General features: G+C 46.0%; 1 long non-coding RNA gene across 1 annotated transcript; it reads right to left on the bottom strand.

Moving 5' to 3' along the window:
• Positions 1–1,893: 1,893 nt before the first annotated feature.
• Positions 1,894–8,535, bottom strand: LOC144166317 (uncharacterized). The gene is made up of 3 exons (XR_013321638.1): positions 7,966–8,535; positions 7,271–7,357; positions 1,894–3,106 (listed from the first exon to the last, which is right to left on the bottom strand). It is a non-coding gene; the product is annotated as an uncharacterized LOC144166317 (long non-coding RNA).
• Between the last annotated feature and the right edge of the window lie 19,084 nt (positions 8,536–27,619).

The raw sequence follows: 27,619 nt of genomic DNA, 5'->3' as shown, positions 1-27,619 counted from the left end.
GGGTTACGTTCGCTTTCCAAGCCGCACCGCTAAACAACGAAAGAAAACCATGCACAACTACGCTGCGCTGACCGCCACCGGCATTCCACTGACGAGCGGTTCGCCACGGGCGGCGCTGTTCGCTGAAACGACGGTGGTGCCATACAACGGCCGCCCGGTCCCTATTGTGAACAAGCTTCGGTGCTGGAAGCCCAAACGTCAGTACGTTTTTTTTTGGACTGGTCGGCGTCTCTTTTTCGTTCCTAATGTACCCTCCCGGCCAGACGGGATTCCATCATGCTCTCGATTTCACCTATCTAGGATGCGTCGCAATCCTTGCATGGAATTTTGTAGGCAACACCGGGGAATCTTGATTTTTCTAAAGGGTCCTTCACGCGTACCAGCTTCTGATTAAGCCTGTTCGTTGGCACGTGTGCAATTTTAACGCCATATGTGCCAGACACCCTTGCAAGAGCTTCACTGATGCCTTGCGTGTAGAGGACGGCAGCGCGGTTTTGCCTGTATTTTTCAGGAACCCTTTCGGGGGAGGCAACTGAAGCCCGCAATTGTTGCGTCCTCACAAGCTTTGAAGGGTAGCCATTGCTGCGAAGGTCCTTCCTTACCACGGCCTAGCTCTTGCTTGCGCAGACCAGGCTCAGAGCAGATTCGTGATGCGCGTGAGAAGAGTGCAGCGGCGACGGAGCGTTTTGGCCTATAGGATGCGCAGAGTCGAACCCCAGGTATCTACTCGTGTGGGTCGGCTTTCGATACACACTGGTTGTAAATCCTTTGGCCGACCGTCTCACAAGTACGTCGAAGAAGGTGATCTGTCCATTATTTTCCTGTTCCATGGTGAACTGGATGCTTGGAACACAAGAGTTTAGATGCTCAAATAAAGGCATTACGTCTCGGCGGTGGATCACACAAAAACAGTCGTCTACGTAGCAGACAAACATCTTGGGGCGTCTTGTACGAGTATAGTGCAGAATTTTCTAGAGCCTCTAAGGCAATATTCGCACAGACTGCTGAAACGGAAGCTCCCATCCCTGTTCAAAACCGCTGGTCCGTTGAAAACAAAATATATGTGTTCTGCAGGCCAAATTCCAGGAGACAATATAAGTCTTGCGTCTCAATTGCGAACGTGAAGGCAGAGATGCATCGTTCTCGAGTAGATCCTTGCAACTCCGGACCGCGTAATTTTGCCTGGAATTTGGCCTGCAGAACACGTTTTGTTTTCAACGTATAATGTTACAAGCAGCAGTTTGGAACAGCGATGGGAGATTCCATTTCAGCAGTCTGTGCGAATATTGCCTTAGAGGCTCTAGAAAATTCTGCGCTATGCTTGTACAAGACGGCCCCAAGATTTTTGTCTGCTACGTAGACGACTGTTTCTGCGTGATCCACCACCGAGACGTAATGCCTTTAATTGAGCATCTAAACTCTTGTGTTCCAAGCAACCAGTTCACCATGGAACAGGAAAATAATGGACAGATCGCCTTCCTCGACGTACTTGTGAGACGGTCGGCCAAAGGATTTACAACCACTGTGTATCGAAAGCCGACCCACACGGGTAGATACCTGGGGTTCGACTCTGCGCATCCTATAGGCCAAAAACGCTCCGTCGCCGCTGCACTCTTCTCACGCGCATCACGAATCTGCTCTGAGCCTGGTCTGCGCAAGCAAGAGCTAGCCGTGGTAAGGAAGGACCTTCGCAGTAACGGCTACCCTTCAAAGCTTGTGAGGACGCAACAATTGCGGGCTTCAGTTGCCTCCTCCGAAAGGGTTCCTGAAGAAGACAGGCAAAAACGCGCTGCCGTCCCCTACACGCAAGGCATCAGTGAAGCTCTTGCAAGGGTGTTTGGCACATATGGCGTTAAAACTGCACACGTGCCAACGAACAGGCTTAAGCAGAAGCTGGTATGCGTGAAGGACCCTTTAGAAAAATCAAGATTCCCCGGAGTTGCCTACAAAATTCCATGCAAGGATAGCGATGCATCCTACATAGTTCACTGGAAATTTTTAAAAGAAGAATTCAATAGCACCAGAACGATGTCAAAAAGGGCAATGTAAGCTGAAATGCCTTGGCGGATCATCACCTGGCTACTGACCACGTCAATTGGGATTCCGCAAGCATAATCGCATCAGAGAAGCGCCTGTCGACACTACTTTTAGAATCAGTGCATATTCAACCAACTAAAAACACGATTAACCGGTCGCGGGGTAATCTCCCCGAGATACACATGCGCACTCTGCGCCACCGAACCTATAAATAATCGAGACCTTTCACCCCCCTTTCATTGTGATCAAGGGACCAGTAGGGGCCCCAAAATGTCTTTATTTGTTTATTTGTTTTTGACCAGGCGAGTGCCTGCTTGTATTTCATCAACACCGAACTAACCCGCCTGAATCACCACTTTATAGACATTGAGCAATTCTTTGAATTGGTTTATTGTAGCAAGCAACCACTTTATGGACATTGAGCAATTCTTTGAATTGGTTTATTGTAGCAAGCTGTCTTGTTTATTTCCTTATTTTTTTGGCATTTCCTGTCTCATTTGAAATTGGGAGACCAGATAGCTTTTACTACGGGTCATGCACTGGTGACAACAAATATTTGATTTCACTTTAAACAATTTTGAGTTCTCTTTTATTGCTCACCAGCCAATGACCTGAAATATAAGAGGCTCTTAAAACATGTGCTGGCATTTCTTTCCTGCACTGTAGTACAACTAATCATGACTTTTATCATATTTTGTTCACAAATTGTAATATTTAGAAAGTATTCAGCTGAATGAAAACGTTATTTCAGAAGCATGCGCAATCAACAAGGCCTCAATGACTCTCCCCACGTGGTTCACTTGTTTCTGTCACAAATAACCTGATTGCAGCCACATTCCACCCAAGACGAAGGTAACATACCCTCTGGGATGATGAATATTTAAAATGCCTTACGAGTAAGTGCTCAGCACATGAAATTGTGGCATTAAAACAGAAGATCCGTCTGCGGCGTCCTTCACTTGGGGCACCGCTTGATCACAAACTTCGAGAAGCTGAAAAATGCTCCATGCGCCGCTCCAGCCAGCAGAAACAATGGAGGACGCAAGTTGGTAGGTGGACCGTTGGCATCCTGCGATTGTGAAGATTTTTATTTAGTAGATGCTCTTCTTTTTGTACCATTGTTCATTTTTCCTTTAACAAGCAGCTGAACTCCTGCAGGTTCTACGAATCATACAAGCATAATAAAATGCAGCAATGCAGAACAATTGGCAGGTTACCTCAATTTTTCTTTTCTAGGAATGAAAACAATGTAGGTAATCTATACACAACTACAATCAAACCTTACAATTTTTACCTACTTCACTCCTAACAAGCCCGCATACACGTTAGACATGTGAGAAAGCTGCTACATTTATGCCCACAAACTTAATCAGGCATCAGAAATCGGCAGGGAACGACGTGTTACCTTTAAATGGCACTTTTTTTGTTCAAAACACGTAAATGGGCGAGAAAGGCCCATAACTATGATTTCGTACCCTTATCTGGAATGGTTTTCAGGCAATGCTTACACCTCACTTCAGTACCTTCAGGTGGTGGAGATCTTTGAAAACTCATTGCGGGCAAGTGGGTTGTGTTCAAGCTCTCGTATCTTGCCAGCATATGCTGGATTCCAGCATTCCCAATTCAACGTGACGACTCGAATGCGGTGGATGCAAGAAAGAATAAGCACACGCCAAGGGCGTAGCCGGGGGGGGTCCAGGTGCTCCCCCCCCCCCCCCTTCTTCATAATGTTTTATGCCAAGGCTGGGGTGCGGTTTAGGCAGCCTGAAAAACCGCCTGAAGTTACCTGCAGTTTTAAGGACATTCTTGCTCACATAAAGCTGAAAACAAGGGCTATGTCAACGTCTGATCCCTGCGCCCGCTCCAGATGCTGTACCTGTCAATATATACAGCCCGGCTGCATTTCGCGCCGGATACACCGACAAGCACCGGGAACCTGCCGCGAGCCGATCAAAACAGCCCCACTGTTTCAATGGCGGAACAGCACGGCCGGGGAATGGCAGAACAGCAGGAAAAGCCGCATATAGGCTTACATGTGGTCGGGAGCGTGTCATTCCTTGTCTTTACACTGGTACAAAGTATAATCACATGACAGAGCATGTCGCTGTATTTTGTTCAGTCAACTATCAATCCTTGATATGTTTATTTTTCTACTGACATCGCATTTCATTGACTATTGCAGATCCATAATTTCTGCTGCATAAAAAGCATTGCTCTCCCCATGTTGTATTTCCTCCACATCAACAAAACTACACAATTCTCCTTATTGCGGAGCTTTGTTTTTTTGGCACTATTCCACTGTTTCCTTGACCTCCCTCTTGGTTAGAATCAGCATTCTGTATTTGCTTAACCGGAATTTTACTGAAGCCATGTCTGTTTCGATTTAACAGATAGAAATATAATGAAATTTAAGAAACGTGCAACAAGCTCAACATTCAACAGCAGTGCAATAAGGTGTTCTGCTTAGCGCAAGTGTACTACTCACGTTACTAGCACAAAAAATAACAAAAGGCGATTACTTAAGGACGAAGACGCACGTTTGCTAGCTTCACCGCCATAATATACGAATGCGCCGCATGTACAGTCCACTGCGATTCGATGGTTGTCGCGGGAAAGCTACTCTTTCAAACGAAGCAGAAAGAACACCAGCTTTAGCAAATATTCCATGCAAGTTTCGTTATCGTCGGCGTAATAAAGGGCAACAAAGTCCAAGTCTGTGGTTGATAACAACGAATGTACAGCTTGAAACCCAAAGGGTGGCAAGTCAGTCGTGCGGGCCATTGTTGTATCATGGAACAGCCAACAAGGGAGCGAAGAGTGCGAAATCTCGATTTTCATGGTTCCGAAACGAAACCGTGGGCTCGTGGCACGCTTGGCCGCTCGATGCTGGCGCGATAACCTTCAAATCGTGCTCGACTGTACTTCATAGCTGACAAGAAAACTTAATAGTCCCTTTTCTAAAGGAAAATCTAAAACACGAGAATCTTGATAGCAAACATTCAGTGTTGGCCTCCACTTCCTCCCGACGAACTTCGGGGACCGCGCGCCACTCACGAGCGCACTCATGATCACGCTCACGAGCGCGGGTCCGCCTAACCACCTGCTCTGCGGACGAATGATTCGCCCGTGGTCTGCCCATAGACCAGCGAACGGGAATTTAGGTGATCCTAATTATCATCACCATCTAAGCTCCTTAAAGGAGCCATGAAGAGAAAACACAAGTTTGGTTCATTCAAAAGATTGTCTCGTTAGAATCATACTGACACCACTTTTAACGTAAACTTCGCTCAAATAAGCTACATAATTAGGAAAAACGGGAATGGTCATACGACCCACCAGCTCATTTCCCGCAACGGAACCTATAATGTCACATGAGCTAAGCTCTGCGATTGGCGGAGGCTGGCAGAAGCAGACGCCAATTAGGTAGAGCTTACAAACTAGACGAATGAGCGATTTGCGCTTAAATTTAGGGCACATTCTTTACAAAGCAATAAGAATGATGGGACAAACAGTGGAAGTTACGAAAGCACATGTAAACATAGAAGTACTGATGCGTTCTGCTGTTCGTACTGCGCACAGCATGCTTGGTTTAGCTGTGCACAGCACTACGGGGCTTGGGGTTGTCTCAGACGACACTGGCCGATTGACGCAAGCAACGGTGTCTTACGTGACCCCATTTGTCGAGCGAGCACTGTTTCAGGGAACGAATATTTTCTCCCAGAACAAAAACAAGCCAGATTTAAATGCGGGCAAAAACAAACCAAACGCTTGCCACGGTATGGTGGCGCCATCTAGGTTACAGAACGTAAAAAAAACGCGGGAACAAACCAACACCGCTGTACAGGGTGGAGACAACCTTTGAACGGTCCCGTGCCGCCGCAATTGGGCCAACAGGCTCAACGCGTTATTCTTTTCGTTTCCCACGAGACCTAGCAACGCGAAACAGACAATATGATTCAAACTTCTTCAGTAAACCGCGTTGCGGCGATAATTTTAGCGCGGTTTTGACACAATGACTTGCTTCGGCGGCGAGCGAGCAACCGAAAATGGCGGCGCCAGCGTATACGTGTCTCTGCCCTGTACGGCGGATGCGTGAATGAAGGTACTCTAGGCTGCAGAGCGGTCGGTTCCTGTGATGTCATTTGGGACCACGAAAACGCACGATTGAGCGGGAAAATCAAAATTTTAACCTAAATTGTTTAATTTCTCAGTGAATAAAGCACCGTTTGTATCCAGACAAGCGCTGGGGGCACTATAAAACACGAAATCTTTCGAATAAAACCAACTTGCATTTTCTCTTCATGGCTCCTTTAAGGTGGGCTTTACAGTTAGCGTTGAGCATACACAAATCGCATGTTAAAGTCAGTTATTTCAAGCATCGTTTGCAAAACAACGCGCAAGATGCCTTGCCTACATATTTCCCCGTCCCATCTTTTGGTCGACCACGGCTCCCCCCCCCCGAAAAAAAATTCCTTGCGCCTGGCAAACGCCCAATCAGGAGTACGTTCAGCATGCACGTCGGTTGTTTAAAAAAAAGGGTGTAATGTATTGCTCAGAAGACTCAATGCTTGCACGCATCTTGGAGCAGCAACGGCCTTGGCAGATGTGTTTGAGTGGTTTTCCTCTCTCATAACATCCACAGTGCTTTCAGGAAAAGCCCCAGGCCTAACAATTAGCATGTTCCAGTTAAGAATAATGCTGCGGATACTTTACATTTTTCAAATCTTTTTCTTTGTGGAAGGATGTTTGTTTATTGGCGGTACAGCACTAGCGTGCGTAAATCGCAGCCTTCAGAACCCCAATCAGGCATGTTTAAATGGTACAGGCAGTTACATAACTATTTGAAAAAGTGGACTGCAAGGACTGTCAATTCACATGATAAACATCCAAAAAATAGCTGAAAACAGAACTGGTAAGGCTTTATCGAAGACTAAACTACAAAGGTAATAACATTTTTGTGTCACCACCTAAGAAATGTGGCTTCACCGTAAACATGACTAACACCAGGAAGTTCGTATACATGGTGATTAACTGCTACGCCCACATTATGATTTTGGGTGAAACTGAGTTTTCCGAAATTAACAATAAAGGTTGCCATTGAGCGCCTACATGTTAGGTTATGCATGAAACACCAATAATTGTTACGGGGGAGAGAACTTGTACATGCAAGTGATCGAACAATATTCAAGTATGATAGCCCACTGTGCTACCAAAACTGTGTTTGAAAACTTACGTTCTGGCGGCCAAACACTGTTGACAATGCTTGTGGCTCTTGTCCGGTTGAATGGAGGGACGTGATGTGCTCAGACCGTCCAGAGGTCTAAAACGGGATGACACATGATTACCACACATGCAAGAATGGAAATGATTAGGTGCACGAATGTTACGTCTCGGGCAACACAACATTCAGCCAAAATCACTGCCCGCGTACCGCGGCACCGTACACATGGTGAGGTGGCTCGCCGCAAACGCAACGAAGCTTGCGAGGCGCGCACATTCGCTCGCAAACGATTCTCCCTCGCAATTCCCAACACGGCACAAACGACTGCGGTGATCAACGAAGCCGAAAACGCTGCGCAGCACAGTTTAGAGGAGTAGCCGCCCGTGTTCTGATAAACTACGCGTAAGACGTGGTTCGCAGTGGTGAACTCTGAAGCTGTTCAAATATAGTGCTGCGGAATGGGAAACGTTACTGAGTTACTGAGCGCCACGGCGTTACTGAGCGCCAGTGTGTTTAGCGCTCAATGCAAGCACCACAATCTTTCGCACATCGCCTTTCTAGAGACGAGCCCTCTAGGTTCAACCTCGCCAGTTCAGTTAAACAATTCACACACGCGTGCTCCTGTTAACGAATTCTTAAAGCGGCGATGACAGCTACAAACGACATCCAGTGACAAGAAAGGCGGCAAATGTGACGAGACAGCTTACCGAGAGGAGCCGACGCAGAAGAGCGAGCGACGTTCAGAGGCAAGCGCCAACGAAATTAGCCGTCTTCAGGTGGCAAAGTTGTTCTCAAATACTCCATCGCGAAGTCGAACACGACAGACACAACCGAAGACGACGAGGTGCCCAATTAATCATAATAACTGCGCTTGTTTAACCGCACACCACTGTAAACACGTAAGACGGGTCACGGGGTATCTGTTCCGGAATCCGGCCACGCCGCCGCGCGCCGTACTCAGGGAATCGGCCGTTGGCAGGGAGTTGCGTAAACAAATTAAAACGACAACAATAAATAATTGCCTCTTTTACTGAATATAACATAATCTTTAGGTTTATTATTTATTGTGTGTATTATAATAAAGAAGCTTAGATATTTAAAGTTTACAAACACAAAACGCGAACTGAAGCTTTTGGCGCTCGATTTGAACGTTAAAAAAAGCAGCAGATAGTAAGATAACACTGCGCAATGAAATTTGGCAGTGTTCTAGTGTAAGTAATCGTATTATTATTTGGCGTCTGTTTATTTAGCGCCCGATTTCATGCCCCTACCTCCCCAACTTTTGTTTTCTTTTGATATCTGCCTTGTTCTCCAACGTTGTTTCTGCAGGAGAAACTATGTGGTCTGTTTATTGCATTTGTACACAATATTTACGGTCGCTAACAATAAGAATGGAATAAAATTGTGATTGCTAGTACGTTATAACTCCACTGAGTGACGAGAATGACTGTTGTCAGAGAGGGCTATGATTGTGCTGGTGGGGCAGGAGAGGAACAGGGAACGACGGAATGATGATACAGATGTCACAGTTCAAGGCTGTGCTGTGCTCCGTGCAAGGCTGTAGAAAACAAAAAGTGGGAGGGGGAGTGTTATTCTGTCGAAGTCGTAACAAGCAAGGGCTGATATTTTTTCCTGTTTCAACGTCAGTGCTGCCGATGCTTTTTATTGAATTTGGCAGCTTTTTTTTTTTCTTTTGAAAATTTTTGACGAGGTTGGGAGGATGGTGCAATGGGATGTCTTTTTGAAATTATATTGCATGCATGGCCTCAATCAATGAAGAACTGAACACCTTTCCCACACCCTTTCAACACCCTTCCTAAAAACAGGGTGTTGAGGTTGGTCAACACCCTTTTTTTCACGCAAAAAGGGTGGAGAGCTACGAAAAAGGGTGTGGAGATTCAAGAAAAAGGGTGTGAGGGCCTCCCAACACCCTTTTTTCAATTATTTTACACCTTTTTTGGCCAAAAGGGCGTAAAAAAGTTTAGTGTGTATACTGACGAGCGCTTCGCGCCGGAGGTTTCTAAAAACGAGTCATTTTTGGGCTACTTAAACCCAGAAATTTTGGTCTGTCTGTATGTCTGTCTGTGACTCGAATCAGCCACCCGGCCAAAGTAAAATGTATACTGCTCAATAGTCTTATATACTCAAAACCAAACGTCAGCGTGTAAGCCCGGTTTATATGTTCCTACTTGTCAACTTTGTTGAACATGAACAAGACATTACGCAAATATCAGACCGGAAATTAATTCACAAGGAATATTTACAGTGTTCCTTTATTTAAAAATTCATAGATGCATGGTTTTTTCATAGCAAATGATATTCTACATCTACTGTAGAAAACCGCCACCTGCTGTTGGCCGGGCCACCTCGTGGTGGCATATGAGAAATCTCGCGGCAACAGCAACGAAAGGTTCCACAAGCTAGGTTACACGTTCTTCTTGGAACACGCGTGGAGCACGGCAATGCGATTCTATAAACCTTGAAGTCGGCCGTCGCGATTGACGCGCGTCTCCGCCGTACTGTTGCGCTGGCATCGAGGAACTCGGCCTGTAGCAGTGGAACGCGGTAAATTCAAATCGCCTTGAGCAAACATTTAGTGTGCTTACCTCGGGATGAGCGTGATGGAACAAGAACAGCATTAGAGGTGAGCGGAAAAGCAAAGGGGGGCATTTCCTTGCAAATGCCTAGAAAGGCTATCATCTTTTGACGACATTTGCAACGAAAGGAGTAGATACGCGGTCAGTTTTTATCTTGGTATACTTTTGCGAACACCAACGTACCAAGCTGAAGCTTAAACAAGCCTGCTGTTAAAAAAGAAAATTATGTGAGACACTTTGACTACGTTTGCTGTGCTCTTCCCGAAATCACCGACGCTCCTCCATAAGTGCTTGCTGCGATGACCTCGGCATCACCACCTGCACATAATGATCATCACCGCTTGAAGGGGTTCCTTCGTCCAAGTACACGAATAAAATGCCCACTCAGCCACATGAGCTCTCTTTCGTGTTGCTGTCAATTGGCCTTGTGAAGAAAGCCTGCGCTATGGCGTGCATCGGCTCTATTAACCTTCGCGCTCAGAGAAAAAGATGAACCGCAAGCCATCATTCTAACATGAGTTTTAATAACTATGGTTAATTTGTCAAGTGCAATTTAAGGACTACTTCCCCATCAGGCTCCGTGGTTCCACTCCGGTACATGCTCGCAAGTTATAATAAGCGAAGACGGTTGCAGCATTCAATTAAAGTGAAGACTCATGCGCAACTAACAAATGTTCGCGCTGAACTTGCCTGACTCGCATATTTAGAGTTAGAGCCATGAGCAAAATATACACAGGATTTAAGTTTCAGTACTCATACATTTAGCGGTATATATTGTTGTTATATTCCAGGGGGAGGAACCGCAGCTGTATCCTCTTGCCAATATATTTTTAATATCATCCATGAATGCAGGGCACGTAAAAGTGAGGTCGTTATGACTATGACAGTGATGGTAGGAATGCCGTAGCAAGCGTATACGCGAGCGTTAGTACACGCACACTCTGCATTTTTTAGAGCTCTCTGTACGTCATGTAAGGTGATAAAACATTGTCACAATCTCTGTAACAGAATCTACAAGCCCTGTCAGAGGGAATCAGTGGCGGGGGAAAGAATAATTCGCTGTGTGCTTGTTTTTAATGCAATCAGCTCGCGGAGGCTTGCATATTGCCTTGCACTGTTGTGAAAGCATTCTTTTTCTGCCCGGGAAACACAGAAGAGTCACTGCACTAGAATATCCCGGTGTGTCTTTCCTTGGCGAAGTCGCTACTATGTGGACTCACATTCAATGTGGCTGACCTTGCAGCGGTTATCTCATCGCTGCTGTAGAGACAAAAAATATGAAATAAACTAGAAATGTAGTTACATTACAGTTAATAAATTTGTTTTTATTACTCATGGAGTATGCTATAGTGCGCGTTCAAATAACAAAAAATAACTCCCCTGGCTAAGAAGGCCCTAATTATGAAAATAAAGAAACTGTGCAACGTGGCTTCTGCGTGAGGAATCAATTTTGCGGCCTTAATAATTACGTGCGAGTGGAGCGTTGCTGCTGCGTGCAGTGCTATACTCTAGGCGAAGGCTCCGCACAAATCACTGGCCTTAAAAAGAGTCGAATAACACGGCAATTCATGAGGGCCACATTCAATTTGCCAAAACTAGTTTGTACGCTGAGAATTACGGCCAATACACCGACATGAAAACCCACTGCCCTAAACGTTGATATAATTCAAGGTAACGTCCATATGTGCAAGTTTTTGTTTACACCGTGACATTGCGTGCAGACATAATAAGTGATAAGGCGATGCTAGCGCGACAGTTGTCCTCCGAATATGACCAAAAGTTCAAAAGCCTTTAAACACTAGTCCGGATTATACATACCTAAGGCATCGTGGGTTATAAGGTTTGTTAGGCCCTTCTTGCCCTGTTCTTTGACACCACCAGGCATGGTGCAGCGTTTGCATGCCAGTCATCGCGGCCCTTGCTGTTTCTGCTTCTACGCAGTTCTTCTACGCGATGCTGTTGTTGCACGTGACGACAGGCGTGGTACTCCTTGCCCGTGCTTTGACTCTGACCGGCGCCTTCGGGGGTCTTCTCTCGGTCTTCTACGCCGACTGGAGTGCTCTGGCCAACATCGAGGTACAAAATTGAGGGGTATGACTTCAAAAAAGCCATCCCCGTGTTTATTTTGGTTTAGGTTTCCTCTAGCGCTCTCAGCAACTACACAATACCTCCAACGGTAGACAAAAAATTATAATACACAGGACAAGCACTTACTCTCAACTATTTACTGAACTGTGAACACACCATACGTAAAATTTGCAGTTACGTGCGTACGCAACAGAGATACGCAGCTACAGTCAAATCCCGTTATAGCGAACCTTATATTAACAATTTTTTCAGATTAACGACATTTTGAAAATCCCCTGCCAAATCCCCATTAATTTCTGTGTAAAAATATTTCACAACTACGAATTTCAGAACACCGATTATTTCAGAATAACGCATCGAATTTCATCTTCCTTATATAAAACAACACTTCAAAATAATGAATTGCGTGAGTACGAAATTTCTCGTGTTGGTGTGAACGACGACTAATGGCGGGCACGTGCAACTATTATTATCAGCACACTAAATGCGCGTTAGCTCTAGCGCCCTCGGCTGCGCTTGGGGGTGTCTCGCCGCCATGATAGCCTCTGTCGCCGCCTTTGTTCCGTAGTCCAGCTACGCAGCTACGTCGGCACGCTAGTCATACGCCTGTTTTTGTTTCTACGTGTGCGAGGAGCTCCAGAAACAGCACGAAAAAGAAACGGAGGCAGTTTTCTTCGCTGGAAAAAGTGGACATTCTTCCTCAAGTAGACGTTGGGAAGAAACAAATCTACACCTCGAAGGAGTGGGGAATGAACCATACATGGTTGCAACAATTTTGAAGGACAGGCAAAAATCACCCAGCTGCCCCACTCCTTCCAGAAAGCGGCCCCACCAGAAACCAATACCACCAAGGCAGTGCACAAGAACGTGGACAGCTTCGAATCGTTCGTCTTCGAGCAGTTGAGTGGCACACGTCGGGCAAAGATCACCGATTTCGTCAAATAAACGCTAACGCGATTGTGCACGTGTTCTCAGTAAAGGGAGATTTTTTTTTTACGTTCACAATTATTACCGCGCATTGTTTATTTTTTCACTGTAATGAATATTGAAAATAATGAACTATTTTTAGCGGTACATTGAAATTCGTTGTATCGAGATTTTACTGTACCAATGTCAGCCATTTGTCGCATTCCACACTCCCCTGAGTTATTCTGAAATATAGGAGCACGAAAAAATCAAGAAATAGGAATAAGAGTGCGCTTAAAAAAGCACGAATTTGTTTGATTCTTTTTGTCGTGTTAGCGTCCTGTGTACTTTATATAAACACCTCATATCGTACCTTGAGGTCTCCCGCAAATTTTCCACTCTTCCTTTCTCAGCTAAGTCACACGTCGTTGGGCTGTGGGCTACGCAGCTGATGAAGGGGATGGGGAGCCAGGGAAGTTTCGCCCCCGCCGCAACAAAACGCTTGACTTGTACCCTAAAAAAGATCTACTTTCCAACACCTAGACCTCCAAATTTCGCACGGTGACGCAAAACAAATTCAGGAATCCTCCGTAAATGGGTAAATAAATGTAATGCAAAGCTTCTACTGCTTGCCGTTACGAATTCGTCTTTCACAAAATGTTTTTCGGATTATTTCTCCGCACCAACAAACGAGATGCGTTAAGTCTCGCAAGGCCACGCGAGATGTTTTAGTGATTGTGGTTTGTGTTATTAGGGCTGACAACACTGCCCGACTCCTATGGTGTCGACTCCATGGCCAGAAAGCTGTTCAAACGCGTACCCTAAGCACTGCCTTCAACGTTGCTTAGGCGGGCGATGGAAGCGTGCTCAGCTGCGTTTCCTTCGGGTTCGCGAATTGGCTCAGTCGCCTGCCGAAGCGTGATCGCTGGCGCTTCTTTTGGCGCAGCGACCAGCGAAGAGCTTTTGCTCGCTTGACCCGGCTGAGCTTGAAGGAGAGATAGATACAATCAGTTGTTTCCGGGGTTTCCACATTTAGTAATAAGCTTAATAAAATCCAACTACTACACGCGTTACCCTATTGCTTCCTGCCGAGTCGATGTTTCAGGGCGTCAAGTAGCTCACAAGAGTCCCTTTAACGGTGTCTTTGCATGGCTTACTACTGTGTCGGTGCTGAACGGCACACACATGTGGCGACGTTTGCGTCGTGATGAGGGTTTAGTGTGGGTCAGGGTGTCATGGCATGTGCCACCGGTATGAATTAAATCGTCATCATTCCGATATCTGGAGATGGCTGGATATCTGCAGCCACGTTCCCTGGTTGTCGCTGCTAAGGACAATGGTGTAAAAACTGGGGCAGGAGGACATCAAATCATGACGCCGTATATCAGGGAAGAACGCGGTGCCATGTCTCCGCTCGCCTCGCCTCGTGCCTCCTGCACGCACTTCTGGTAACTTTATTTCTGTACTTCGTTGTGTTTTAAGTTATTTTCGCTTTCGGGTCATTTCATGATCATCCTGTGGGATCTCCCTTTTTAGCGACACATTTGGTTATCCTAATCAACATGCGGGGCATCCTAGGATTGGTGAGCTCTCTTCTGGTTCTTCCCGTCCTTCGTAGGATTGTCCCATTGCCAATGGTTTTACAGCGAAGCTGTTTCGAGCTAGGGTTCAGATGATTTTTCGTTTCCGTTAGCAACTGTGGTGGTGCAAAGCCCAGGACCCTAATTCATGCAAAAGTGTGAGGCATTCCTGTGTCAACATTTCGGTGTTTGCGTGCGTGTTTGCTTCGACTCACCTGTTTGAAGTCGGCAAGACGCCGGTCATTCTGAATTTAGCTTTACGTCGTCGTAGGGCAGGTCCCGTATAGTCAGGGCTGCCAGAGGCCCGAGGTGTGGAAACCATTCAGCGTGCGAGGTGGAAAGAATCTGTGCTTAAACGGTCCATATATAATCCTCCATCACCAACGAATGCGTCAAGCTCCGATTCTTGGCTCTCTAGCGGTGATTAATAATTTAAAAGACATCGGCATTACTAACATGATTCACAACAAGAATTTGTACATTTGTTCAAGCGTTTGTGTAAGTTGAGCTTCGCTAGACATCCAATGGAGCGGCTGATTTTCGCTCGGTTCGGCTATTTTGAGGCGCTCAAAAATCACACGTTTGGAGTTTTAGTAGTCATTTTCTCTCGTTTATTTTGCGCTTTGCCGTTGGTCCTGCCCTGTTTCTTTTGATCCCCAATTTATCTTCCTGCTTCTTTCTCTCTGGGTTCTGCGAGAAACGCCTCCCAAACATTTTTGGTGGCCTTTGCGCTGTTTTTTACATTCCTCTCACAAACTCCATCCCTAATTTCGCTTCTACGAGTCCTCGGCTCATGACACAGAACCAGCGCTATTTTCGGGTAATTAGAAAAATGTATTAGGAACTTAACTCACTCAAGCAGTATATGCTGTAGAGTTTCTTTGCGCAAATTGAAGGTTATTAAAGGGCAAATGAAAATAAAGTACATTACTTTCTGCCGCTGATATAACATGCCTACCCTACACATTGTGTTTATGACATGTGAATTCCGCACTCTAGTTTGTAGTTAGTTTCGTATAAAGGCATCAACACTCCATTTTGCACGTAAGGTCAAAACAAGTCCAACTTTGCCTCAGTCTTTGTTCATTGGCCGGACTAGCAATTCTAGCTCCCAAAGCACCGTGTCTGAAGTGCGAGACATTATATAACGCAGGCATTGGAAAGCGAAGGTCCACGCCTGTGTTCTATGATCCCGCGATCACCTCCAAACTCACACGCCATTGAAAACATCATTTGGACAACGGGGTCACTTCTTGAATATGCATCTTTAGTAAATACTTTAAAAGTATAGGGACAATTCGCAAGATCCAAACATGACGTAAACGAGAAATGTTTCGCGCCTGGTGAAAGATGCATTTCGAGCAGATTAGTTGTGACTAGGCGCCATTCTCAACTTCAGTGGTGTCATAATAAAAGTGTATGCCTGTCTTCATTAGTCCTTCTTAGGAATCACAAACTTTTGCTCATAACCTTCAGCAAAAGTCAGATTCACCTGTACGTCATGTGCTAAAAAGCATCGCTGGTCATCTGCCTTCACAGAGTGGAATGGCTCATAATTTCTACGTTCGTGTTTGCCGGGTTTTCCGCTTCAGCACTTTATAGTGCTAAAGCGCACCCAAGTTTCTTCAAGTAGATTTGCTATCGCCTAATTACTGTAATGAACTAATCCTTACAGCGCACGCAGGACGACGGACGAAGAGTGGCCGCCACGGACAAGAGCTTGTCCTTGTCGTCACTCTTCGCCCTTGGTCCTGTTGTTCTCGCAGTAAGCGTTAGTTCAATGAAATACCAACCCGCCCAAAGTCTCACCTTAATCAGCTTTATTGCTGTCATTTAGGTCCACGTAGGGCTTGACTACAACTCATAAAACTTTCTGGAACACAAAACATGCGAACATGTCCCGTTAATCCTTTGAAGTCCAGCGTTCCTCAAGAGTAACAACCCAAACATTAATTTTCTCCCAGGATCGGTGGAGTTTTAGACATTTATTGCTGTCGGGTTACAAACGAAGGTACGTGTACCTTTAAAAAGCAAAAAAGGAAGCATCTAGTTTTGCCCGCTGAAAAAATAAAACTTGTTTATGCGTGTCGACTCACATCAAGCCCAGTGGCTCGATGGGCTCATTACATGTAGGCGAAATTGTGCAATTTCTTTGTATTACCGATAGTAGCAATGCTAAGTTTACATATGCTTACCAATTGAACCATAAGCCATGCTTCCTCTTTTTCCTCTTCCACTTTTTCTAAACCCGTCTCTCGGTGGTCCACTATGTCACCCTGGTAGTCCACCGATTGTGATTGCGCTTAGTTACGTGGCCAGCCCAAGTCTATATCTTTTTCATTTGAAAAAGAATTGAAGCCTACTTTGTTCACCAATCAAGGAAGCTCGTTTACTGTCTTCAACTGTTACTCCGATCATTATTCCATTATGCCGTTGAGCCGACCTGATTTTGCTTTCAAGATGTTTAGTAAGGCGCGAAGTTTCCGCTCCATATGTCATCACCTGAAATTTATCCCTAAACTTACCGCCCGCAGTTTTCTATTACGGGCATGCCCGTTCCGTTTCGTCCGAAAGCTTTCACATTCCTCTTAAAGCGGACCGCATTAGCCCGCGCTAGAACTCGCAGCCAAGTCCAAAGCCAACACGCCCGATAAGAACCCAAAGGTAATGCTGTGAGCTGGAGACGCGATGATAGCTCAGTCAGCTAGATATTAGATGCCAGTTTCATAACGCGAGGGGGACCTGTGTTCGACTCGAACTGCGGGGATCGCTTTTTTTTCTTTCCGATTGGCTGCACATGTTATTGTTCCCTACCGCAGCTAACCCGTACCCTTCGGGCGTTTGGGTTGCCCAGTGGTGAGATTGCTGGTTTCACGGCGTAAAGAATTCCGGGTTCGATTTCCGGAACCACCCTAACCACATTTTATTCTTGGTTCTTTGGGGTTTTCTGGTAGTATTGTGTCCGTCTAAACATTTAGCTCTGCTCTTAAAAATAGTTTCTTGATTAGAACGAATGTCGCTGCTCACGTGTTGTTGCACCTTGCGAGAGGCCTCTATAGATGGCGACACAGCACCAGTGACGGAAACTACGGAAAGAGATACGAGCCGGGCAGTTAGGCGCACCTTCGTGCGGCATTCCCTCCGTGCTAACTATGGAAGCTGCCGTGTTGGGTGTTATGACAGCTAAGCTGCGGTGACATGTGACGTGATGGATGGTCCCTACAGAGCGGTCGCATATTTTATATGCGACCGCATCTCATTCACCCGCCTTGTCCCTGCATCCGGTGTCGTCGTCGTCTTGGACGTCCGCCCCTCCCCCATTCTCCACGCCGCGCCAGCTGCGCCCTCCTCCGCTCACCCCTCTCCTCTCCGATAGCGAACACTCTCTCGCGAGGGGCATTGGATTGGATTCGATTGGATGGGCTTGGATTGGCTTGGCTTGGATTGGATTGGATTTGGATTGGATTGAATTAAAGTGGATTGTGTTGTGTCATAGCCGCGGCAGACGCACTGGCGCCGGCGCGTCCCCTCGCCGTTATGCGCGTTATAAAACGCGCTGTTTGCGCCGCTCCGCTACATCGTTCTAGCGCCGCTGCTCCGCTGTCCAACGCTGCACCGTGAACCCTCTGCGTCGCGTCTACACGGGGGTTCCCGCGAGGGGAGGTGGGAGTTTTTCTGGACGAGAACTACCGCAGGAACTGGTTGTAACGGTATTTCAACAACAATAGAATAGATTACCGGTAATAAATTACAAGAAAATGTAACTGAATTACCCAAAACGTTGCAGTTCCGATAAAGTAATTCATTATATTACCAATTTACAAGAAAATGTAATTGACTACAACTAATTCTTACCTTTCGTTACGTACAACTTTATATGTAATAAACCTAGTTTTTTTTTTTGACTTCATATTTATGATATCTGTAGCCCCTTGCGATCATTACAATGTTAAAAATATGGCTTTGGGCACCAAAAGGTTAATAACTATCACCTCTCATCTTCACAGATGTGGTCAGACGCCCTGTACGTGTCACTCGAGAGCGTGGGTGTGACCGGCACAATGTACCTGGGCATCGCGAGGTTCAACCACTTCCAAAACATCTACCAAGAGTATGGCCGCATTTTTGTCGCTTTGATTGAAGCTGTGCCCATTTACATTTCACACAGGCGTCTTTTTCGCCCGAAACGCTGCCTACGAACAAAAAACTAGTTATTAGATTAGATAGATCCCTCGAATGCCCAAAGATTAATTCTAAAGTTTGATGAAAGGTCCTCTGCAGTGCAAATAGCATTGTCGCAATAAAAGCACCCTAGCCAAACTGAAGAACAAATTTTTAAATGCAGAGCATTTCAGTAACTCACGATGTCACCCGCGTTGACGTCAGTAGTCGTAGTCCGCACCCCTCCCCCTACACCATATAAGAAAAATACTATCCGGCGCCTGGTTTCGATCCCTCGACCCTGCGGGCGGAACGCAATGTACATGGTGCTCTACCCACTGCGCCACAAAGCCGAAACAGAATGGGAGGCTACGAACGCGCCTTATGTCCTTGACTCATTCAAACTACGTCAAGAAGCTGCTGATACAACGCATTCACTACCACCAACTCCCCAAACACTAAACGTTAACGCAATACACCCACCCCCTAAGCGACGCATTTACTCGAGTCCCCCTCGCGGGGAGATGGGCCCAATTTTTTACGAGCTATTCTGCAATTTCGCAAGTGTCTGTTGATCCTATTTTCCACCCAAATATCGGTGCAAATCCAGGATATTCGCAAATAACTAGTCATTTAAGCGACCAACTTTGTAGTTAAAATCCGCATTCCAAAAAGCCAATCTGGCCTGTTTCGATTGTCACAGAATTTGAATAAAGCCGATAGAATTAATTTAGTAACGTGTAGCACGTGACAACGTAATGGGCACCAGGTAAATAGTGGGGTTGAGCGTCTTGTTGCCCCCACAGTAACTTCAGTCTACCTCCGCAAAAATGGCAAAGTTGTAGGCTACAAGCAACATAACAACGAAATGGCGCATAAGTAGGAACAAATGCGCTGTCACACCTTCACAAAGTTAAAATTGCAATACGCGAGGCGCATGCACGGTGCAAGTAGACAAAAAAACGCGGGTGCACGTAAGTCGTACGCTGCTTTTGCATGCACAAAGCATGTCGCAATAAAGAGATGAGACAAGGCAAACCTGGATCAATTGGATTTGCTATCGATCAATATGGACAGCTACGACAGATCACTCTCATTGGTTCACAATTTGTATTTGGTTGCAAGTTGGCTGTTTTCGTCTAGCAAAAAAACTTGCCTTCTTGTTTTGTGGCTGTGCTTTTCCACCTACGTTTAACATATATTGTAAATGCTGGTTCTACATGGTAATTTGGTGATATGTTCGAAAAACTTGACACCTTTGACAAAGCTCATGCATGGGAAGTAAAGAAAATTACAATCAACCGGTACCACAAATATTTTCTTTCGGATATCACTTTTCCTCAACTTTTTTGGTTCTAGCGCTAAAAAGAGATGTCGCAGTAGTTTTTAGAAGACTTTTCCACAGCCAATTACCATCGTGGTTGTCATCTCGACCAAATAGCCGGGCACGTTGATATCACTTCGCCATTACGTCGTTAAAACGTTGCCCGGCCGACCATAAATCTTTTTCTATTCTACCTTGTCGCATACTTTGTCTCTAACTACTTACAGAGGCAAACATCTGTGCTTTAATTTATTTCACGCTAAGATGGGCAATTGATCAAATTTGATTATTGCAACCGTAAAGGGCAGCATCATAATTAGTGACTGGTGAATACACATCCGCAACGGGCGGATGCCAGGGTGGATGCATTTCACCAGAGGCAGTTAGTTTCGTTTTTGCAGATGTATGCCGGTATCATCCCACCATGAATATCTCGTCAATTGCATTCATAAATAGAAAATATACAGAGCCAACATCTACATCTGTAAACTGCATGCATGTGTGTGCGTGCCTGCATACATGCATACATACAGACATACATACATAAATGCATGCATACATACATACATACATACATACATACATACATACATACATACATACATACATACATACATACATACATACATACATACATACATACATACATACATACATACATACATACATACATACATACATACATACATGCATGCATACATACACACATACATGTATGCATGCATACATGTATGCATGCATACATACATACATACATACATACATACATACATACATACATACATACACGCACACGTACTGGTCCGCGCAGAAGTAAACGGAGCACGGGAGCGGTGGCCGAACTGCATCGCTGCGCCGCGTATGGGCGCCGACGGGTACCATGGAGCGCCGGTCAAAGAGTGTGTTCGGCCTGCCCCCTCCGCCCTATCTGATATTTTTAATCGCCGCTTTGCTGGCGTGTCATACTGCACGAGACGGTCTTCAAAAGGCAGCGCTGGGCTATAGAGGGGCGCTGGTTGCATTGCCGCTCGAAGGCATCAGCGGCGATCGGATCCGCTGCTCATGAGCTGGACGAAGCTGCGCGCGCCAAAAACGTGCCTTGTTGCGCGCTGTAAAGGGCGGCATAAAATTGTATGCCGCTCCGGTTTGGCATAACATGTCATTGCGATATAATTTATTGTAATACGACAACAAAATTGCCCTGGACAATATAGAAGGCACATTCACAGACATTTTTGTTGTTCGGGAAAAAAAATCTCGCTTCCGACATTTTTTTTTTTTTAATTTTGAGTTTGTCCCAAGTTATTTCTGAGGTGAGTCAGTCCAGGTCTGTTCTGAAGAAAGGGGGAAAGGATGCCCATGCGGTGGAAATTCTGTATTAGAGGACGCCGTAAAGAATAGGTACAAATGTTGCTGCTATTACAGCGGGCCTCGAAGGCCGCATATGTTGTTGTCGCTTAACCCTTTCGCTCCGGTTGACGGTGATAGCCGTCATAAAATTTTGTACCGAATTAACCGATGACGAGTATGGTCGTCATCGATCATGACGACTATACTCGGCATCGGTCATTTTGGGGCCCTAATGGCGCTTTTTTGCAAGACATTGAGGTCCTGCAGTGAAGCCAACTTGCAATTTAATGCGGAATTTTATTTAAATCTGCAACACTTTCTTAGCTGATATAAGGTGCTCGTTAAACTTAACTACGTCGGTTTTAATGCGACAACAAAATATGCGCCCTATGAGGCCCGCTGTAATAGCAGGCAATGATTGTACCTTATCTTTACCGTGTTCTCTAATACCGAATTTCCACCGCATGGACATTCTTTATTTCCCTATCTTCAGAAAAGACCTGGACTGACCGGCAGAAAGAACTTGGGACAAACCGAAAATCAAAAAAGAAATACCGGAAGCGAGATTTTTTTCTGAACAACAAAAATGTCTGTGAATGTGCTTTCTATGTTGTCCAGGGCAATTTTTTTGCCGGCTTACAATAAATTATACCGCAATGGCATGCTATGCCCAATCGCAGCGGCCTACAATTTTATGCCGCCCTTTACAGCGCGCAACAAAACAAGGCACGTTTCCGGCGCGCGCCGCATCGTCCAGCTCATGAGCAGCGGATTCAGTCGCAGCTGACGCCTGCGAGCGGCAATGCAACCAGCGCCCCTCTATAGCCCAGCGCTGCCTTTTGAAGACCGTCTAGCCCAGCATGACACGCCAGTGAGGGGCGATTAAACATATCAGATAGGGTGGAGGGGGCAGTGCGAACACACTCTTTGACCGGCGCTCCATGGTTCCCGTCGGCGCCTATACGCGGCGCAGCGATGCAGTTCGGCCACCGCTCCCGTGCTCCGTTTACTTCTGCGCGGACCTGTACATGCATACACACATGAATATATACAAACATACATCATGAAGTCATATTGCTCCGTATTACAAATACGTGGTTGCTGCGAGTCTTGGATCGTGGGAGGTCACCAGATGTGTAGGGAAAACCCGAGCCTTTTCGGAAGAGCTTGAGCAGTGGGTTCCAGCAGCGAGTTCCACGTCTTTGAATGAAGATAACGAGAGCACGGAACGTGTCTTCGTAGTTCAAACTTGACAGGCCGTCTTTCCGCAGAAGACGCTGCATACTGAGCCGCTTCGTGGTCGTCACCGTCCCCTTTTGGGGCCGGTTGAAAGAACGGGTGACGGTATATACTTACATAATGCAGTAGTGGTGACACGAGAATGGAGGAAGCGTGAACACGTTGACTGAGTGCAATTTTAGGGAACATTTTGTCTAAGAAATGTTTCGTTGGCAAAAGCCCAAAACAAGCCGTTATAAATGTTAACGAGAGGAAAAATAACACGCTGGGGGGCAGCGCGGAGCATATGGGAAATGATTTCCAGTATGGCACAGCACGACATAAAGCTGAGTGACGTCATGTGGCCAGCCGAATTAGATGCTTTGTAAAAGTGTACTACGTGGTCATAGTAAGCAAATGATATTGCACCCTTATTTAAGGCTTCAGTTGGGCTAATCGGGATTGGTTTGTCTCGATATGAGGGCAGGTTACGGAGTAGAGGGGAAAAGTGGAATAACGCCAGACAGGCTACGTGGCGACGATGATAACAGCAGAAATATACTCACGTAAACAAGAATGTAAGGTATGGAGAAAACACCATGATTTTCTTCAGCCTGACGCATTCGTGGATTGCTACCTTATATTTGGTTACTCTTTCCTTGTTTCCTCTGTTGGGAATTCCACAGAGATGTCGCCTTTGTCCTGGTGGCTGACACAGCGAGCAAAGGGCTGCGAACGGTCATCGCCTTCATGTTCCTCGGCCACCTGTCCTCCACCGTCGAAATCGACATCACCACGCTTGTCACTGGCTCCGGTACGCCCTGGGCCGTGTACTTTACGAGAAAAAATGTTGTGTAGACAAGTAGCAGTCGGTCGTGGTGCACTTGCTACCATCATTTTCATATTTACTTTGATCCTTACCACTGCTACACACGTTTAGCCATTTCGTTATATTTCGACGATATTATTATTTAAAACAGTTGAACGCCGCAATATCAGTGTAAAAGATTATCCGTATTATTATGTGAAAACCTGAAGTTCGATGTATTATGACAAAACAAAAATATTAGTTTCAAGAATCCATCCTGAGTATGTTGGTTACTTGCCTTAAATTATTTTTCTGTCGTGCAGGTTACAACGTTAACGGGAGAAATATGGTGAAAAAAAGATGAAGTTTTAAAACATTCTCGAAATTTAGAACAGCCAAATCTCCCGGCCCCGATAGCTGCCACGACGATGCTTGAAAACATTTTACGGAATTCTTCGACGACCCAATACTTTTTACAAATATTTTAGTTTGAGTGAGAAATAAGGAATGAGGATTACCAGGAAACTGCACTTACTCCGGGAAACTTTCCGCACTTTTCTTACTGGAGAACGAGTTGCTCCTGAGTTGCAAAACACTGCCCACTTCTTTGAAGGGGAAGCCTGTCACACTTAGATACGACTGAAATTGGCGCCTTCTAACTATTTCCAGACATTAGCGCCAGCTGTATACTGAAACAATGCCACCCACACGACGAGTGACAAGCAAGTTGAACAACAGACTTGCGTTGGCTTCAGGGACTTTAATGTCGTGTGCCTCCTTTGGTCTTCTAGTTTTGGTGGTATTAAGAGCAACGGACTTTCGTGGACAGTCTTATTTCTGTGGTATTCTGCGTACTCTTCTTGCCCTGGAAGTTTCTTTTGGCAGCTGTGTTGTTGAGTACCAGGGCGTGTTTCTTGTCCTTTTTGCGATTAGCTCCTCAGATAAGTGTTTGAACTTAAACAGCGGTGCAGCAACGGAATTTACAGAACCTTATTAGCAAATTTTATTATTGTTGCAGTCGCCCTTATTGTGACTTTAAATAACGGCCTGTTCATATTGCGTCATTGTTTGCATTTTTTCGAGTGCTACCAATAGAGGCGTATATATTTAAAGTTAAAGCACACAACGGTAACAGTTGTAAATGTCTACTGCTGGCGATTTCGGAGATGCGTTTTTGAAGCCCTGTGGTTAGTGGAAATTGGGGATGTCACCTTCTCTGCTCCACCAGTGACGCATTTGAAAGCACAAGATTTTTGGTGAAAATGTACCTAGATACCCGAGAGAAATGTTGTCTATTTCCTGGAGCCGTTGTGGAAACTCAACACTACCGCGCAGAAAGTAGATGACTGTTGTTAAGTCCATTTTGTCTCGGATAACGCCGACGACAAAAAACTTAGGGTGAGTCTGCTTCCAACCCCTCTTTAACTACTTATTAAATGTTCAACTACAATTAGCGTCGTAGTGTTAGACTGCCATTCAAGCACACACGTTGCTGCCCTTATGGCACATATCTTGACGTTGCATGCCTGCCTTTCTGCGCAGAGTCGCACTTTGTGGCGGGCACAATGGAGCAGGCGATGAGCGCGGTGCCCTACCAGGAGTTCTGGAGCCACGTCCACTCCCTCTGGCTCATTTCCACCATGCTGCCAAAGTTTGTAAGTGCCTGTCGCTGTTGCCATCTACTGCTGTCTCATCTACGCTGTCTCAATGTTTCTAATCCACATACTTCCCTGAGGATCCACGAACCAGTTAATATTTCAAAGTCCGTATTTTGCCTGGTTACAAGTTTTGCGGCGGCCACTTCTTTTCGAATCTAATTACTTTATCTCCCCATGGTGGCATTTTCGGCATGGTTATAAATACTGAAACGTAAAGCTAAATAATCAGCCACCTTCAGAAAATACGTTAAATTGTTTTCATTTATTTTGTGTTGTCAAATCGAAAGAAGAGAGGAAATTTACAGGGGGGTCCGTACATTTTCTCACGTGTTTTGAATAAGAATACATTGAGACAATTGTAATTAGTGGGTGCGCCGTCAGCCTCTGACAAAAGCCGCAATCTTTACGCAGCATTTTCCAGACGGGTATGTCGGATGGGAATATTGGTGTCGCAGCGAAATGAGAATCACTGAATCGACGCGACTTTGTGACACATTTTATTGTCATCACCCAATCTCTACGAAGGGAATATGTCCGGTTGGGGGGGGGGGGGTGGGGGGAGTGGAAAAACCTTTTCATTTGGGCCAACAAAAATAAACTTGAGTGGCCTCTTCTCAGCTCCCAAAGCCGCGAGTCCATTTTGTCTCGGATACAAGAGGTTTCTCTAGCCCGGGAGATCAGATGTTCTTTAGTCTCTAGCTGTGACCTGGTCTGCCCTCACTCTTTGCTCCGGTGTAGGGTAAGGAAGGGGGTTCGGGTGGTCGGCGCATGCTTATACAAGATGGCAAGTCGTATAGGGAGTATGGCCGGTTGGGCATTGATAAGGGCACGTGGTGGGGCCTATACGATGGATACCGGTATTCGAATATGCATGCGTCTCCAGTCTGTTCCATTGTCAGGCGTAGCAAGGGTTGAGGGAGAAGCGAGGGGGCAGGTGACGGCGAGGCCTGATAAGGTGTCGGCACCCTTCGCCAGACAGTTTCGGGCCTTTTCCTCGTACCTTCCCCCCCCCCCCCCCCCTCAAAGCCTCATCGCATCGCATCGCAGGTGATGGCGGGGGCTCAGACGGCAGTGGTTCCGTATATCGATCTAAGGACTAGGAATTTATTTATTGTTCGAAAGTCCACACGGAGAACCTACAAGTCTGTAAAATTAGCTTCTGTAAAAAGCTTGGCACCCACTCGACGTAGCACCAAAATCTCGCCAGGGAAAGTCACAATACTTCCCCATCAAAAGCACTGAAGCAGACATTCGTAGATTAGGAAAAATGTGTTTTCTGTGGCATTGACCGATACTCATTTGTTTTTTACAGCTCCTCTCTCGGCAGGATATTCGTCACTGCCTCTGATAATAGCTATCGATTGATTGTAGGGTTTAACGCGTGGAGAAAACGCTGGCGATGAGGCGCGCCGTAGAGGAGGGCTACGGATTAATTTTGACCACCTGTGTATCTTTAACGAGCTGCGAAATCTCACACACACTGACAAAAGCTTTTATCGTAATTGGACAATTTTTTTTTAATGGCTATAAAACCAGCGTGAAGTTAATTCAGAACTTAATGTTGACCACGTACGTGTAGAGAATGAACGCGACACCGCAGCTCATGTGTCAGGCAGATAAAAGGCGGAAAAGAAGAAAGATGGTTAAGGCTTGACAGTGAAAAACCTCGTTACCTATCACGAGCGAAAGGCGTTGCTTGTATTCATGGGCTCATCTTGTTTGTGCTGCTGAACGGCGGTGACGGCTGCAGTAGCTTCCATCTTTACACGCTTCATCTCTTGGTAAGCGTCTCTATTACGTGCTAATATTGCCTCCCTTTGCTCCGATATGTCTGCAGCCAACTTTGCTGTGGGAAGTTCCTGCTCGACTAGTGGGTGAGAACTTGACGACATGGTTCAAGCGTTAAAAAGTCGAGCACCACAAGGTCGACATGACGTCGCGCTTTTCCTGTCGCCTTTGTTGTGACCGTTTTTAGCGCCTGAACCACGTCGCCAAACTCTTATTTGCTTGAGATATTCCAGCTGGCCGTCTAGCGATATTTACTGAAGGATTGCATTGACGTTGTCGCTTGCTCTGAAGTGGACGCGCAGATGACCCAGCTTGGCCCGCCATACAAGGTGAGGCTGGGCGATCAAGCGCCGGCGAAGCAACTGTTTAACCATCGACTAGACACAATTAAGTACCGCAACGGCAATACTTCAAGCAAGCGCCGCTGTGATGCCTCTCCGCACCGGATTACGTGCAATGACGTCACACATTACACACTGGGGCTCTTCGATTTATAGTCTCGGACTCACCGCGGATTCCCCGAGAAGCAGTCCGGCATTCGATTTTCCCATGTATCCCTATAGCTTCGGGGAATCCTCGGACTACCCGCGGACTATCCGCGGTGAGTCCGAGAGTGTAAATCGAAGAGCCCCACTGGCTTCTCCGCCCAAGGTTATTAGAACGCATTGAATGACCTAGCGTGACGTGGCGTAAAAATGAATTCGGACAATTGCACAGCAGCTTACGCAATGCCTCCCTACTGGTATCCCGACAGAAGACCGCAGAAACATCTCAAACAAGACAACCTCGAAAGCAAATGTACTGCCAGGCACACAACGTGCCGCTGGTGAGGTGGACATCCCTCTTTGCGTTTCGAAACCGTCAGGACTGTTTTCAGACGCGA

The sequence above is a fragment of the Haemaphysalis longicornis genome, unplaced genomic scaffold, assembly GCF_048455015.1.
Source record: "Haemaphysalis longicornis isolate Haplotype H1 unplaced genomic scaffold, Haemaphysalis longicornis Haplotype H1 scaffold_168, whole genome shotgun sequence".
Taxonomy (NCBI): domain Eukaryota; kingdom Metazoa; phylum Arthropoda; class Arachnida; order Ixodida; family Ixodidae; genus Haemaphysalis; species Haemaphysalis longicornis.
The sequence above is the reverse complement of the archived record's forward strand: the minus strand, read 5'-3'. Positions and strand labels throughout refer to the sequence as shown.